The sequence below is a fragment of the Spea bombifrons genome, chromosome 1 (assembly GCF_027358695.1).
Source record: "Spea bombifrons isolate aSpeBom1 chromosome 1, aSpeBom1.2.pri, whole genome shotgun sequence".
Taxonomy (NCBI): domain Eukaryota; kingdom Metazoa; phylum Chordata; class Amphibia; order Anura; family Pelobatidae; genus Spea; species Spea bombifrons.
The window spans coordinates 96,384,140-96,398,739 of NC_071087.1; the positions used below are offsets into that span (position 1 = coordinate 96,384,140).

Sequence of the window (14,600 nt, forward strand, 5' to 3'; positions counted from 1 at the left end):
TGGTCCAGAATTTTCATTTTAGTGCATCCCTAAAATAAATAGAACTGTTTTATTTTTACTTATCCAGAATCCTGTATTTGTAGGCCCAGAAATCCCAGAAATCAGTGAGAGGAAAAGTAAAGGTTTTGTGTCATTTACTTTTATTTTAATCTGCATATTTTATTAAAGGCCATATTTTCTCTAAGTGAAAAATGAGTGCGGCCCTCGCACGTATACAATTCTGATGATGTGGCCCACTGCAGAAAAAACTTGGACACCCCTGTCCTAGACACTTCCATTTTCAATACTTATTCACCCACACTAACAATCCCCCCCCCCCAAACGTCCCATTCAAATCTAACTAATAACTAAACAATGGAACAAAATAGATAAATAAACCATAAGGGTTACAAAGTGTAGATGCACAAAAGCTGCTGACCACTCTCTAATCAAGCCAAAAAAAATCCTAGTAAATTTGATTTTCATTTTTCAGACACAAATCTCTCACAATACTAAGCAGTTCTGCTCTCTCTGACTCACAGACAGAGGCAGGGAGATGCAGAGAACCCTTTCAAGGGCAATGTTTACAAACATTTCCCTTGGCAACAAGCATGTGATTCGCTCCTAGAGCGATCAAATGCTTGGAAATGACTGTGATTGGCTGTTGCTAGTCTGCTTGAGCTTCTGGGCAGAGAAGAACAGCACCCCCCCCCCCCACCTTGATAACAAAGAATTCTCACACAGTTCGAGACGCTCTTCGAATGATCACATACTCAGCAAGGTCTTCTATTTGGCTGTTGCTGGTCTGCCTGGACTTCTGGACAGCCAGCACGAGTGATCTTGCCTCTAAACTATTTCTAGTCAATGTCTGCATAATGAAATTAGTATAAGCATATCATTTTGTTAATACTAGGCTTTAACTGAGGTTTAACATACATGCCCCTTTCCTATTTGCTCTGTCTTTCCTAAATTGCATACGCATTTAACCTTGCCGCCCAATCACAAGTATTATTAAGTCACACTGTTCATTACCTCCCAGAAAGGTAGCTAGCTGCCTCTATATTTCTATATTTACCACCCCCTAACATCCTAAGGTAAAGGCTTCTGCCCTCTAACCATGTGCTCTCTGTTACAGGACCCCCCCTCATAAATGTGCAAATCACCACTTATACAAAACAAATATAGGTGACCGTGCCCCCCACACCAAGTGAGTGTAGATAATATAAATAATACCAATTCAATGTAGCAATTCAATGTAGCTTCAAAGAGATCCGGGCAGTATATTAAATTCAATCATAAAACAAGAAAAAAAGAAAAAGACATCATAGTGTAATTCATCAAGATAAATGTTTATATATCTGGTAGGCAAATTGGACCCTTATGTTTGGTGGGGCTTATTCAAGCCGATAGATCGCGCAAAGGGATGAGCGGGAGGGGTTATTTGTCTCCCGGGTAGATTTCACTCTCCACCGTTAGATTTTTTTATATCCAAACTTCGTAATCTCAGAAAAAAAGAGAAATGAGGGAAATCTTCCCGAATTCTTGAAGCACAGATCCGGAGGCGATGGTGATATGAAAAATTGAATACTTTAATATATATAAAAATAAATAATCGGCGTAGCGGCAGTTCTCAAAATCACGGCGTCCCGCGTTCATCCACTGCTGCAAAGCCGAACCTATATCCACAACTAGCAATCACGTCTTCCTTCTCCTCAATCACCACTTATGTTGAGTCTATAGCAGGACTGCTGAGTTCTCTAGGAACCCAAATACCACACGCCACAGCCATGCATTAATCTTCCTAAGCTAAACTCCCATTCCACCCTGGCATAAGGTTAGTTGTGTCTCAGTGAGAGGGGGCAGTGAGAGTGTGTGGATGTGTAGGAGAATACTGTGTGTTAGAGCAAATTTGCTTGTTATGTGTGTGCACCACTAACTTTGTCAACACTATATCTGCAAGACATGCAGTCACATTTAAAGAGACACTCCAGCCATCCAACACACTTTAATGCATACTGAATGATCCCTTTAAATGTTTGTAGTGTCTACATTGCAAACACATTTGACCCCACAAAACCAACTATTCGCCGTGCAGGAGATGTGTCACTTATATACTTTCTAGACTTGTGCAAACAAAACTTTTCGGACAACTGAATTTTTTTCCCCCTGCCCTTCTGTTTCAGATAACATTATGAGGGCTTTTTCTACTCAGAAATGAAATTTGTTGTCACCCACTCTCACTCACACACTCACCCTCTCTCTCGCATTGTCTCTCAATGTCTCTTCTTCCTGTGTCCACTTCTCCATGGTACCACCTCTATTGACCAGGCCTCCCAGAGCGTTTCTGCCATGCAGGAACGGATATCAGGCCAAGATTTACAGTTAACAAATAATAAGTTGTGTTCCACATGGTACGGACTTGAAGTTTTATGCGTGCGTAATATATTTAAAGTTGTGCTACATTTTAAAAACTGTTATTAGGTAAGGCGGTGGAACAACACTTTAAATGCCCCGATCTGCGTGGGCTATTTGTTTACAAAAAAAAGCGAAGACAATAACATACATTAGTAATTAGGACACATCTATTCCAAAATGTTACAGCGTGAGCTAAAATAAATTTATGTGGGTACACATGGTGTTTTTGTGTTAGTTTGCCAGTCTGCTGGAACAAAAGGCCTGAGCACAGTTTGCAGGCTGGTTAGTCTTTGTAGTGTTCCTTATCAGAGGTAGCACACGATCAGACCAAGAGCCTGGAGGAAAAGCATAGACTATATTGAAATACTCCACTCCAAGCATCATTTTATGAGTGACAGAATCATTTATCATTAAAATGTTCAAATCTCTCTCATTAAGGTCTTTATAACCCAATTATAGAAGTGTTATATCTCGGAGGGGGAATGCAGTGAGAAAACAGTTGTTTCCTGTGTTTCGGCAGAATGCCTTAAAGGGTGCCTATTTTAGACGTTCGTATTTGAATTTTTCTGATATCAAGCCAATTTCATGTATCAGCAGTAAAATAATCAACAGCATGTCTATTTACTGTGAATACAGAAACAACAAAGAAAATTAACCACCATTCAATACAGATGGCTAAAGCTGTACTAATCCAGATGAAGCTGAGGTCTAGCAAGAAGAAAGTTACCTTTCAGTAACATTTCCATTTACAAAAAGTGTATATCTGTTCCTTTTCCCAAATGTTACATTTTACTTTTTTCTACATTCTTCACTAAATAAGTATACATCAATACCCCACATTAATATTTTTTAGGTCCACATTTACATATTACCCTATATTATGTGTTTTTAATAATACTGGCTTAAGAGAATTTTCGTTTGTTTTTTATATATTTTTTTTTTAAATACCTGTGTTTGGTCTCCAGGATGTTGGGGTGTGAAATATATTTTGGGAAACACGCTCATACCTTACAGATGTCAGCGCTGTAAAAAGTGACATCACTGGTCTCCCTATAGATTTTTTGTATTTTATTATTTATATCTTACATTTAATTTAAAAAAAAAAAAAATTTGTTTTTCATTTTGTTGATCTCTTCCGTGCTGATCACACTGTCATCAGTAAGCAGGACTCCAATCAATCACCAGGAAGCCAGTGATGCTTCTTCCTACAGTGGAGAGTCCAGGCTGCCATTAGACATCCTGATCTACTGTGCAGTGGCAGGAAGTAGCCCTTGCCACTGTAAAAAAAAGTAATGGCTTAAGGGGTATCCTTCCATCTTTTTTATGGACGTACCTGTACATCTATAGGGGCGTAAAGGGGTTAACTGTTCTCAGGACCTGCATTATTGTTCCTCCCATTATATTATCGCTGTACTATTGTCATAGTTGCCGAAAGGAGAGGACTTCAGGACAGAAAAGCGATCAGGTAATATTAGTTATGCCTTTCTCAACCACAGGTCCATCTCCCTTACAAAACTTGTAAACCCTTCCTTAAGGTGGGGTACTACATCAGCTGAATTGAATGCTTTTGTAACTAATTACTATTGTTGAATGCCAGAAGCCTTCACAGAAATAATTCTTCACTCAACTACAAATTTGCCTCCTCCCTAACTTTGGCTGGGGACCCTCAATCATCATGTGACACAAATCCAGGGACAGCTATGCTGTTGCCATAGAAACTGAAAAAAAGATTCTTACAAGTGTTTATGTGATTAAATCTGTAAAATAAACAACACAATGACAGATATCCCGAGAGTTGCTTAGATGAGATTTAAATTCATGTTTTGCGTAAGAACAGGACCTGTGATGTTCCCCATGCACATTGCACTAAGTTTCCATTTTCTCTATTCCCTAAACTTGTCTGTCATCTTCCCTCTGCGTTTTCATCAATTTCCCTTCCAAAGTGTCTCTTTAGCTCCTTCTCCCAACCATTTGTCACGGACTGGGTCCCAGCTGGTGACTGGAAGGACCCAGCGCGCCCGATGGTTGTTCACAGGAGTCACGATGCAGTAGTGGAGTCTGGGGCAGGGCCTGGTTGCAGGATGACCACACTCGCCCAGGCGATGAGCACCTAGGAAGTGCAGCCTAACACCAGCGCCCTGATATGGCAGCAGATGTAGTCCAAGACAAAACGAATCCTGCAGGCACCCTGGAGCAGGCATGAAGCATAGCACATGGATCACGAGCAGGATGCTGCAGGCTGGGAGAATGAAAGCTAAGCAAAGGGTTAATGTAGCAGACACTTAACACAGCAGAGGAAAGGGAGACCAGGCAAGAAACATGATATAAGATATACATGAGAAGTGGCTAGAAACATGACATGAATAGCGTAAAGTATAAACAGGCACAAGACAAGGAATAAACATAACCTGACAAGACATACATGGTACAGAACACAACAAAGGACAGGGAAGAAGGCAAGGAACACAGGGGAAGGAGTGAGGAGCCGGAACCCTCGGACGCTTCTTCCTTTAAGCAAGGATAGGAAATCTTAACTGGGACATGGGGAGAGGAGAGAGGAACCGGAATCCTCAGATGATTCAAGGAAGAAGGGCAAAGGTACATAAAAGACACACAAACATGAATACAGAAACTAGCCTAGGACTACAAGATAACTATTGGAGATTTCGTCACATGATATGGCCATAGTATGCTTAGCCCACCACTACGCCAAAGTACTCCAATGACGGTGGGTCCTAACGCTAATCCCTGCAGACAAGATACAAAACAAACCACACATGTAAACCAAACACAGCACAGAGACATACCTTAGACTGCAGACTGCAGACTGAGACAAACAGAACACAGGTGGGGCACACCTAATAAAGGAAGCAGAGCTGAAGCAAAGAGCAGGAGCAGAAGCAAGGAATGGAAAATAGAACAAAGCAAAAGGAAATCCAGGAATGGATCAAAGCAAAGCAGAGAAACTACAGCAGGACAGATATGCAGCTCCGCAGCCTGGGCAGAACGTAACACAATCCCCCTCCGAAAGAGCGGCCTCTGGACGCGAACAGAAACATCAACAGAAGGAAGCCCAGCTCTCTAACGGAAGACTGAAGACACAAGGCAACCCAGGAACCAGCATACGGAGTCCGAAAAACGTAGGAGTCCTTCGATGACCAGCACTGCCGCTAGTAGACCAATCTCCTCCAAAAACAGGAATCAGAATGTCTGAACAGGATTGAGGAAGTAGTCTCTAGCTGACATTTAGGTCCAGACGAAGGCAAAGTAGATAAGCCACTTGACAAGGCAGACACGGCAGGTAACCCACTTGCTGGGCAAACATGACAGATAGCCCACTTGCTGGGCAGACATGACAGATAGCCCACTTGCTGGGCAGACACGAAAGGCACGAGTTCAGGCATGGGTACGGGTTCAGGCACAGGCACGGGTTCAGGTTCAGACAACAGGTTGCCCACTTGCAGGGCACACGGCAGGTTGCCCACTTGCAGGGTACTCGACCAGGGTAGCCCGGATGCAGGCACTCTTCCTGGGGGTCCACAGTGGGGCGCTGGCCGCAACTCAGGAAACCCTCTTTCAGGGTACACGGCGGGTTGCCCACTTACAGGGTACTCGACTTAGGAGTCCACTTACTGGGGCGCTGGCCGCAACTCAGGAACAAGGCAGGTTCTGGAACAAGGCAGGTTCTGGAACAAGGCAGGTTCTGGAACAAGGAGAAGCCCTCTTGCGGGGCACACGACTAGAAGCCCTCTTGCGGGGCACACGACATGGCTAGAAGCCCTCTTTCAGGGCGGACGAGAACGGAGTACCACCGGGCCAGGCACGTGTACTGGATCAAGCATGGGTACAGGCATAAGCTCAGATACTATGTCATGCATGCGTACCGGCTCAGGCACGGGTACAGGAACGGAGGCCCTCTGGAAGGGCTGACGGGTACGGAGGCCCACTGGAAGGGCTGACGGGTACGGAGGCCCACTGGAAGGGCAGACGCTGCAAACTCCACTCCGCGAACTCCTGGCCGTTTACCTGCGGCCATGTGTCACGGACTGGGTCCCAGCTGGTGACTGGAAGGACCCAGCGCGCCCGATGGTTGTTCACAGGAGTCACGATGCAGTAGTGGAGTCTGGGGCAGGGCCTGGTTGCAGGATGACCACACTCGCCCAGGCGATGAGCACCTAGGAAGTGCAGCCTAACACCAGCGCCCTGATATGGCAGCAGATGTAGTCCAAGACAAAACGAATCCTGCAGGCACCCTGGAGCAGGCATGAAGCATAGCACATGGATCACGAGCAGGATGCTGCAGGCTGGGAGAATGAAAGCTAAGCAAAGGGTTAATGTAGCAGACACTTAACACAGCAGAGGAAAGGGAGACCAGGCAAGAAACATGATATAAGATATACATGAGAAGTGGCTAGAAACATGACATGAATAGCGTAAAGTATAAACAGGCACAAGACAAGGAATAAACATAACCTGACAAGACATACATGGTACAGAACACAACAAAGGACAGGGAAGAAGGCAAGGAACACAGGGGAAGGAGTGAGGAGCCGGAACCCTCGGACGCTTCTTCCTTTAAGCAAGGATAGGAAATCTTAACTGGGACATGGGGAGAGGAGAGAGGAACCGGAATCCTCAGATGATTCAAGGAAGAAGGGCAAAGGTACATAAAAGACACACAAACATGAATACAGAAACTAGCCTAGGACTACAAGATAACTATTGGAGATTTCGTCACATGATATGGCCATAGTATGCTTAGCCCACCACTACGCCAAAGTACTCCAATGACGGTGGGTCCTAACGCTAATCCCTGCAGACAAGATACAAAACAAACCACACATGTAAACCAAACACAGCACAGAGACATACCTTAGACTGCAGACTGCAGACTGAGACAAACAGAACACAGGTGGGGCACACCTAATAAAGGAAGCAGAGCTGAAGCAAAGAGCAGGAGCAGAAGCAAGGAATGGAAAATAGAACAAAGCAAAAGGAAATCCAGGAATGGATCAAAGCAAAGCAGAGAAACTACAGCAGGACAGATATGCAGCTCCGCAGCCTGGGCAGAACGTAACACCATTTGCTTCCTCGCCTATTTAATATTCTAGTGAGGGTTGTGGGGCCAAAGTTACTCGTAACCACTATTAGGTCCTCTAAGAGATCCCAAGCTGCATTAAATACACATATGATAATTTCATCCAGTTTGGGTTTTTATTCACACATTCACATATTGTACCAACCTCCATAAGCAGTTCATTCTAGCGCTTTTACACCTCTTACCGTGAAGTATGTTCTTCTCTAGGATGGAACCATAACATCTAATTGAAATAAGTGGCCTATATCTGCTCAGTCTGTAGGTTGAGTATTCACCAAGGACCTCATTTAGACCTCAAATGGAGGTCTACCACTAGTACACATTCTCATTCTTTTGGATCATTTTTTTGTGGAAAGAAAGAATTCTTACCTGGGAATTCCTTTTCCTTGTCCATTTCCAGGTGGCACATGAGAAGAGAAGGCTCCGCCTACCAGGTAGGGCAGGAAATACTATAAAAAAAAAGGAGACCTCCCCCTTCCTCCCCAGTGTGGTTAAAAAGAAAGACTCAGGCAAATAATAGACAAGCAAAAGGAGTCTAATGGGTGGGAGTAAAAGTGTGCCACCTGGAAATGGACAAGGAAAAGGAATTCCCAGGTAAGAATTCTTTCTTTCCCTTGCCATTCCAGGTGGCACATGAGAAGATTTAGCGAGATAGGGAGGGAAGGATTCCAGTCTGCAGGACACGACGACCAAATTGAGACTCGTCAGAGAGATGAAGGTTCAGCCTGTAGTGCCTTACGAACGTATGAATCGACCTCCAGGTCGCTGCCTTGCAAATGAGAGACGGATTCACCCCGGAGAGTTCAGCCCAGGATGTCGAGACGGATCTGGTCGAGTGTGCCTTCAGGCCGGAGGAAGGCACTCTTCCCGCGGAGATGTAACATAAGGTGATTGCGTCCTTAAGCCAGCGGCTTATGGAAGCCCTGGACACTGCTCTGCCCCTGCGGGTCCCCGCAAAGGACAGGAAGAGTGCGTTGGATTTCTTCCAGGCGGACGTACGCGAGAGATAAGACAGGATACATCTCCGCAGGTCTAGCGAGTGGAGTTCCAACTCCATGGGATTCTTGGGATCCGGACATAACGTAGGTAAGACGATCTCCTGATCCGAAAGGAAAGGCGAGACAACCTTAGGGAGAAAGGTTACCGGTGGTAAACTGAGGATAACGCAGTCCGGCAGAATCTTGAGAAAAGGTTCCACTCTGGAGAGAGCCTGGAGCTCACTCACCCTCCTAGCAGAAGCGAGTGCTACTAGAAGGACAACCTTGTAGGTGAGCAGCTTTAGAGAGGTATCCTCTAGAGGCTCAAAAGGAGATGTGGTGAGTTGGTGCAACACGAGGTTAAGGTCCCAAGGTGGAACCGACGGACGGAGCCTAGGGCGAAGTCTGCACATCCCCTTAGAAAATCTGGAGATCCAGGGATGGGAAGCCAGATTGGAGTCCAAGCAGTTGCTGAGAGCTGAGATCTGGACCTTGATAGTAGCAGGTTGTAACCTGTTATCAAAGCCGTCTTGTAAAAAGCGTAGCACCTCATGGATGGGTGGAGAGGATACTTCGTGCCCATAGCACCAGGTGATGAACGTTTCCCAAACCTTCTGGGATTTTGCAGCCGTAGTTTTCTTGCGGCTGGAGAGAATCGTTTCCACTACTGATGAAGTTAATCCCCTTGAGGTCAGGATCTCCCTTCAGAAGCCATGCTGAGAGGTTGAGCCGGGAGGGATCTGGGTGGAGAACAGGGCCTTGAATGAGAATATCCCTCACCTGAGGAAGAAGCATGTGCTCATCTACGGCCAGGTTGATAAGGTCCGAAAACCAGAATCTTCGAGGCCAGAAAGGAACAACCAGGATGACACTGAGGGTTTTCTCGAATCTTCCGGAGCACTCTGGAAATAAGGGGAAGCCGAGGAAAAAACATACGCGAGATCGAAATCCCAGGTCTGCGAGAGTGCGTCCAGGGCTCGGGGACGGCCGACTGGAGAGAGATAAAAAAACTCCTGTACCTGTTCGGTTAGGTGCGTGGCCATCAGGTCTATCTGAGGAGTACCCCATTTCTCCGTGATGAAAGCGAAGACCCTTTTGTGTAAGGACCATTCTCCCGGAAGTACTGAGTTCCTGCTGAGGTAATCCGCCTCCTGATTCAGTGAACCCTTGAGATGAACCGCGGAGAGAATGCAGAGACTGAACTCCGCCCATCGGCAGATCTGAGCGGTCAGGGTCTGCAGGCACCTGCTTCTGGTGCCATCTTGTTTGGACAGATAGGCTACAACGGTGACGTTGTCTGAAAGGATCCTGATGGACCTGTGTCGCAGGATTGTAGACCAGAACCTTAGAGCCCTCCAGACCGCTAACAGAAAATTGATGTGCAGGTCTGATTCCCGAGGAGACCAAGTTCCCTGGGTAATATTGCTTCCCATAACAGCACCCCAGCCTCTCAAACTGGCGTCGGTGGAAATTACCACCCAGACTCTCGTCTGCCAAGAGAGCCCCTGTGAGAGATTCTGGCTGTCAGCCACCATCGGAGTGACTCCCGAACGAAGGGGGAAAGTTGGACGTTCTTGCGAAAGGACATCCTGGAGCGATCCCAGTGATCCAGCAGGAACTGTTGAGGAGGTCTTGCATGAGCAAGTGCCCAGGGAACCGCTGAGATGGAGGAGGTCATTAGGCCGAGCCAAGACATGTTGGCTCTAATGGACACTGACTTGTTCGATAGAACCGCTTGTGTGAATTCCCTCAATCTTGGGATCTTGTCCCGAGGGAGAAACGTCCTCTGTACGTGTGAATCGAGGATCATTCCCAGAAAGGTACGACGTCTGTTTGGAAGTAACTGTGACTTGAGTCTGTTTACTAGCCATCCTAGGTCGTGGAGGGTCCTGAGAAAAAACTCCAGATGGGACTGGAGCAAAGTTGCTGAGACCGCTACGAGGAGCCAAACGTCCAGATATGGGACCACCTTTATGCCTTTTTGCCTCAGGAAGGCCACGACCACCGACATGAGCTTCGTGAAGATCCGAGGTGCTGAAGCAATTCCAAACGGAAGAGCCCGAAACTGAAAATGTCGAATCGCTTGAGGTAATGGAACCGCCAGATGGAGGAATCTTGGTGGTCTCTTCTGATGGGAACATGTAAACAGGCATCCCGCAGATCTATGGTGACCATGAAGTCCCCTGAAGAAATGATCTCTGTGGCGGACTTCAGGGATTCCATCCGGAACCTGTTGTATCTGATACAGGTGTTCACCACCTGTAGGTTGATTAATAGCCTGAATTTCCCGGATGGCTTTGAGTAGGTTCCCTCTCCTATCTCTTGATGAGGAACCGGGACCAGAGCTCTTTTGAGAATTAAGTTGTTGAGCGTGGAGAAGAAACCCGATCTTTTCCAAGGATCTGCAGGGGGCATGGACAGCAGGAATTTCCGGGCAGGTAGGTGAGTAAGCTCCAGAGCATAGCCTTGTTCTATGATGCGAAGGACCCAGGGGTCTGAGGTGATCTCTTCCCAGGCATGAATGAAACCGGTCAACCTGCCCTCTACCTGAAGCCTGCTGGCGTCAGAACCTTCCTGCTTTACTGTCCCTGCCTCTTCCTCTTCCTCTCAGGAATCCCCCTCTTGCGTAGGGTTTACCCCGAAAGGACTGGTAGTCCTGATTGGAGGCATCGGAGATGAAATCAACTGCTAAGCAGGTGTCGGACAGGTTGCTAGCGACCTGCTCAGTCTCTCGAATAGCTGCAAGGTCTTCCACCGCCTGTTGGAGCCAGATTTTAATGGCTCTAGAAGTTGACGCCATAGCAATCGCTGGACGAAATTCGCCACTGCTGCTTCAAAAGACCTTTTTGCAGACCTCGGCCCTCTGGTCCATGGGGTCTTTGAAATGGGCCGCGTCTACCAACGGAATGGCTATTTTTTTTTTTTTTTTTTCATGGCCTTGGTTACTGCGGTGTCGACTTTCGGGACTTCCCAGGCCTCAGAATTCTAATAATCGAAAGGAAAAAGCTTCTTGGTTCTCAAGGATGTGAAGAATCTCCTGTCAGGAAATTTCCACTACTCTGTGATAATGGCAGAAAGAGAATCGTGGACTGGAAAGGTCTGCGGTTTCCTAGAGTGACCCTGAAAAGGATCTGGTTTTGCAACTGGTATGTCCTCCTGTAGATTCAGAGTAGAGTTTCCCTGTTTCTGTAGTCATATTCAAAAGAAGCCGAATAATCTTCCGGGTTATCCGGGAGGTAATTTGGTGGACCCTGCTGGTAAGGTTGTTGCAGGGGTGCCTGAGAGGGGCTTGCCATGGCTCGAAAACAGTCAAAGGTAGACTGAAGTTCCCCCTTCAACCAGGAGGTAAATTCCGTTGTGGAAACTTCTTTAGGCCGAGAGCAGGAGTTGCACGTTTTGACCGAAGGGTCATGCAGGGTCTTTTTGCAGGATGAACAGGCTTGTGTTTTGACTTTCCCACAGATTTCCTATGTGGGGAGGCTTCAGGAGGGATATCCTGATTTTATCTGACATGACTGAGGAGAAGACACACAAGCTGTAACTGCAGAAAACAATGGCATAGGCAACGTAAAACTTCTTCCAAGCAAAGAGGGCAACACCTACTTGAAATGGCAGTAGACAATCCTCAGGCACGGGCAGGCACAATAGCAGAGAGGTAGATGCAAAACTACAGCACAGAAACCAACAGCAAGGAAAGATCTTACCCATTCTGGCGTTGTATACAGAGGCATTTAGGTGCCCAGGGCCGGAAACCGCACATCCGGAAATTCCCAGCCAATTGACCTCTCGTGACCCCGGGTCGCTGCACCGGAAGTGAAGCCGATTGGAGATCTGAACGTGTGCCGAGAAAACCGGCACAGCCGGTTAGAGATCTCCTCCTGCCGTGCCACACTCTGAGGATTCCCCGGGACGGAGTGAACCGGAGCCCGGGGATATACATCCCAGTGAGCCCCCTGGGCTGTGGGCAGAGCCGAACGAGGACTGAGCCTCGTGTGCGTTGCCGCGATACACGCGGATTTGCAGTCTCCGAGGCTGCCGCACGAACCCTGGATCCCCACGGGACCGCTGCCGGGTATCAGAAAAGGACGCCCCCCCCGGGGCTCCGAGAAAACAAAAAAAGGAAGGAAAGGTAAGCTTCAGCCTAACCGCTACCTGAGTAGGGCAGGAAACAACACTGGGGAGGAAGGGGGAGGTCTCCTTTTTTTTATAGTATTTCCTGCCCTACCTGGTAGGCGGAGCCTTCTCTTCTCATGTGCCACCTGGAATGGCAAGGGAAATATTTATGAAATATAACATCATCGCACTCACTAATGTACCGGTGCACACTATGAGTAATTCAGGTATTCATTGTGGGTGCTACTGGATGAGGAGGACCAACTCCTTTCTAAAAAGAAAAAAAATATGCCTACCATAGGCAATGTTCTCTCTAATTTTAGTAGTTGGTGTGTGCAGAAATCTTTATTAATTTTTTTTCCCTGTATGCGCGCACAGAATGCTTGTGCAAACGTAAACCTGAATTTTTATTTTTTTTTAGCACAGCTTCTGTCTCATGGCTCATGTCTTAATATAATACAAATATAAATACAATCTATGAAGTCATGCATTTAGTTAAGATTTTATACTTTGAACTTTTAAGTTTGAGCTACTTTGTTCAGTTTGTTGTTCTGTTCAAGGACATCAATGTCTGTAAACTTGTGTATATATTTATGTGTAAGGCATTAGAGTGCGTGTATGTATGTGTATGTGCTGGAGTGGTATGTAAACGTGAATGTATGGTACATACGGTGTATGTATGTATGTATGCATTTCCCCCAAACCACCAACATTTCCATCCCCATCATCACCCATATTTCATCCTAATTATCCCCCCTCCATCTTCATGCCTCCAAACATATCACACCACCCAGCATTACTTCCGGTGGGGCACTGACTGGCAGACTCTCAGGGGAAGACTGCACCGTGGACTGCCATAGGACGGGGAGATGAGGGGGAAAAACGTTAGTAACCTTTTCTGCGCACTGTAGGTATCTAAAATAAATCATCATCATTCCGATTTCTAACAAGAACCGTTCTAGTAAATCAATATTGAACTGCAAACCTTTTTACTTTTTTGTTGTTGATAGAATAACCATTTCTTTTAAATGCAATATTTCATTTGATTTTTGTAAGTGGCTTTATTGAAAATTACAGAACAAAGAAAAAAATCATTTAGTTACAGGTTGTGCACCAGGACACTTGAAGTGTAAAGACTATCACATAACAGGTCAAGTAACCCGATATATTGTATATATCCTGATCCAAGAGGCTTCCCACTGTGTTAGTTACACACACACGCATATATATATATATACGGTATATATATAAATATATATACATATATATATACACACACGCATATATATATATATATATATATATATATATATATATACGCCCACGCATATATATATATATATATATATATCTATATATATAGATATATATATATATGCGTGTGCGTATTATAACCCACTGTAAACTTGTGAGCAGGGTAAAGACCTAATGTAACGGTTCAAATGAATCTGTCTTATCTGTTGAATATAATGTAAGAAGTAATGTGTAAGTTGTGCTGTATAAATAAATGATAATAAATAATAATAATAATTAGTATTATTGTAATAATAATAATAATTATTATTATAATCAGTTACATGTTAGTTAAGGGTGATGGCCTTAAAAAGTAAAAAATGCAACAAAAGTACTCGATTATAGTGAGAATTTCTGTCCCTATCACCAGCTATAGCGATGTGAGGGCTGTGGAATATGTATTGTAGTCATTTCCATAGAACTGCCTCTCATCATCCTTTACCCAGCAGAGAAAACAAGTATCTCGCACACTCGCACACTCACACACTCACACACTCACACACTCACACACTCACACACCATCCCCTCCTTTCTCGACGATCCATCCTTTGTTGCCCACAGCTCCCAACCTCCTCCTTCTCCTCCTCCTCCTCAGCGTTCCATGCTCCGGTGGAGCTGGCCGGCCCCTAGTGCCCGTGACGTCAGAGCGCCGGCAGCGGCATGACGTCACAGCGTATGGACCACAGGCGGCCTCCAGTCTCCGGGCTGATTCCCTGCACCTGGTA

At 45.7% G+C, this 14,600-nt stretch overlaps 1 protein-coding gene across 1 annotated transcript in view; it reads left to right on the forward strand.

Annotated features, from left to right (window-relative positions):
* The first annotated feature begins 14,525 nt into the window (after positions 1-14,525).
* MPDZ (multiple PDZ domain crumbs cell polarity complex component) overlaps positions 14,526-14,600 on the forward strand; it is a 54,906-nt gene continuing 54,831 nt past the window's right edge. The window contains exon 1 of the mRNA XM_053465957.1: positions 14,526-14,597. The gene's annotated coding sequence lies outside the window, so the exon portion shown is untranslated. The remainder of the gene's footprint in view (positions 14,598-14,600) is intronic.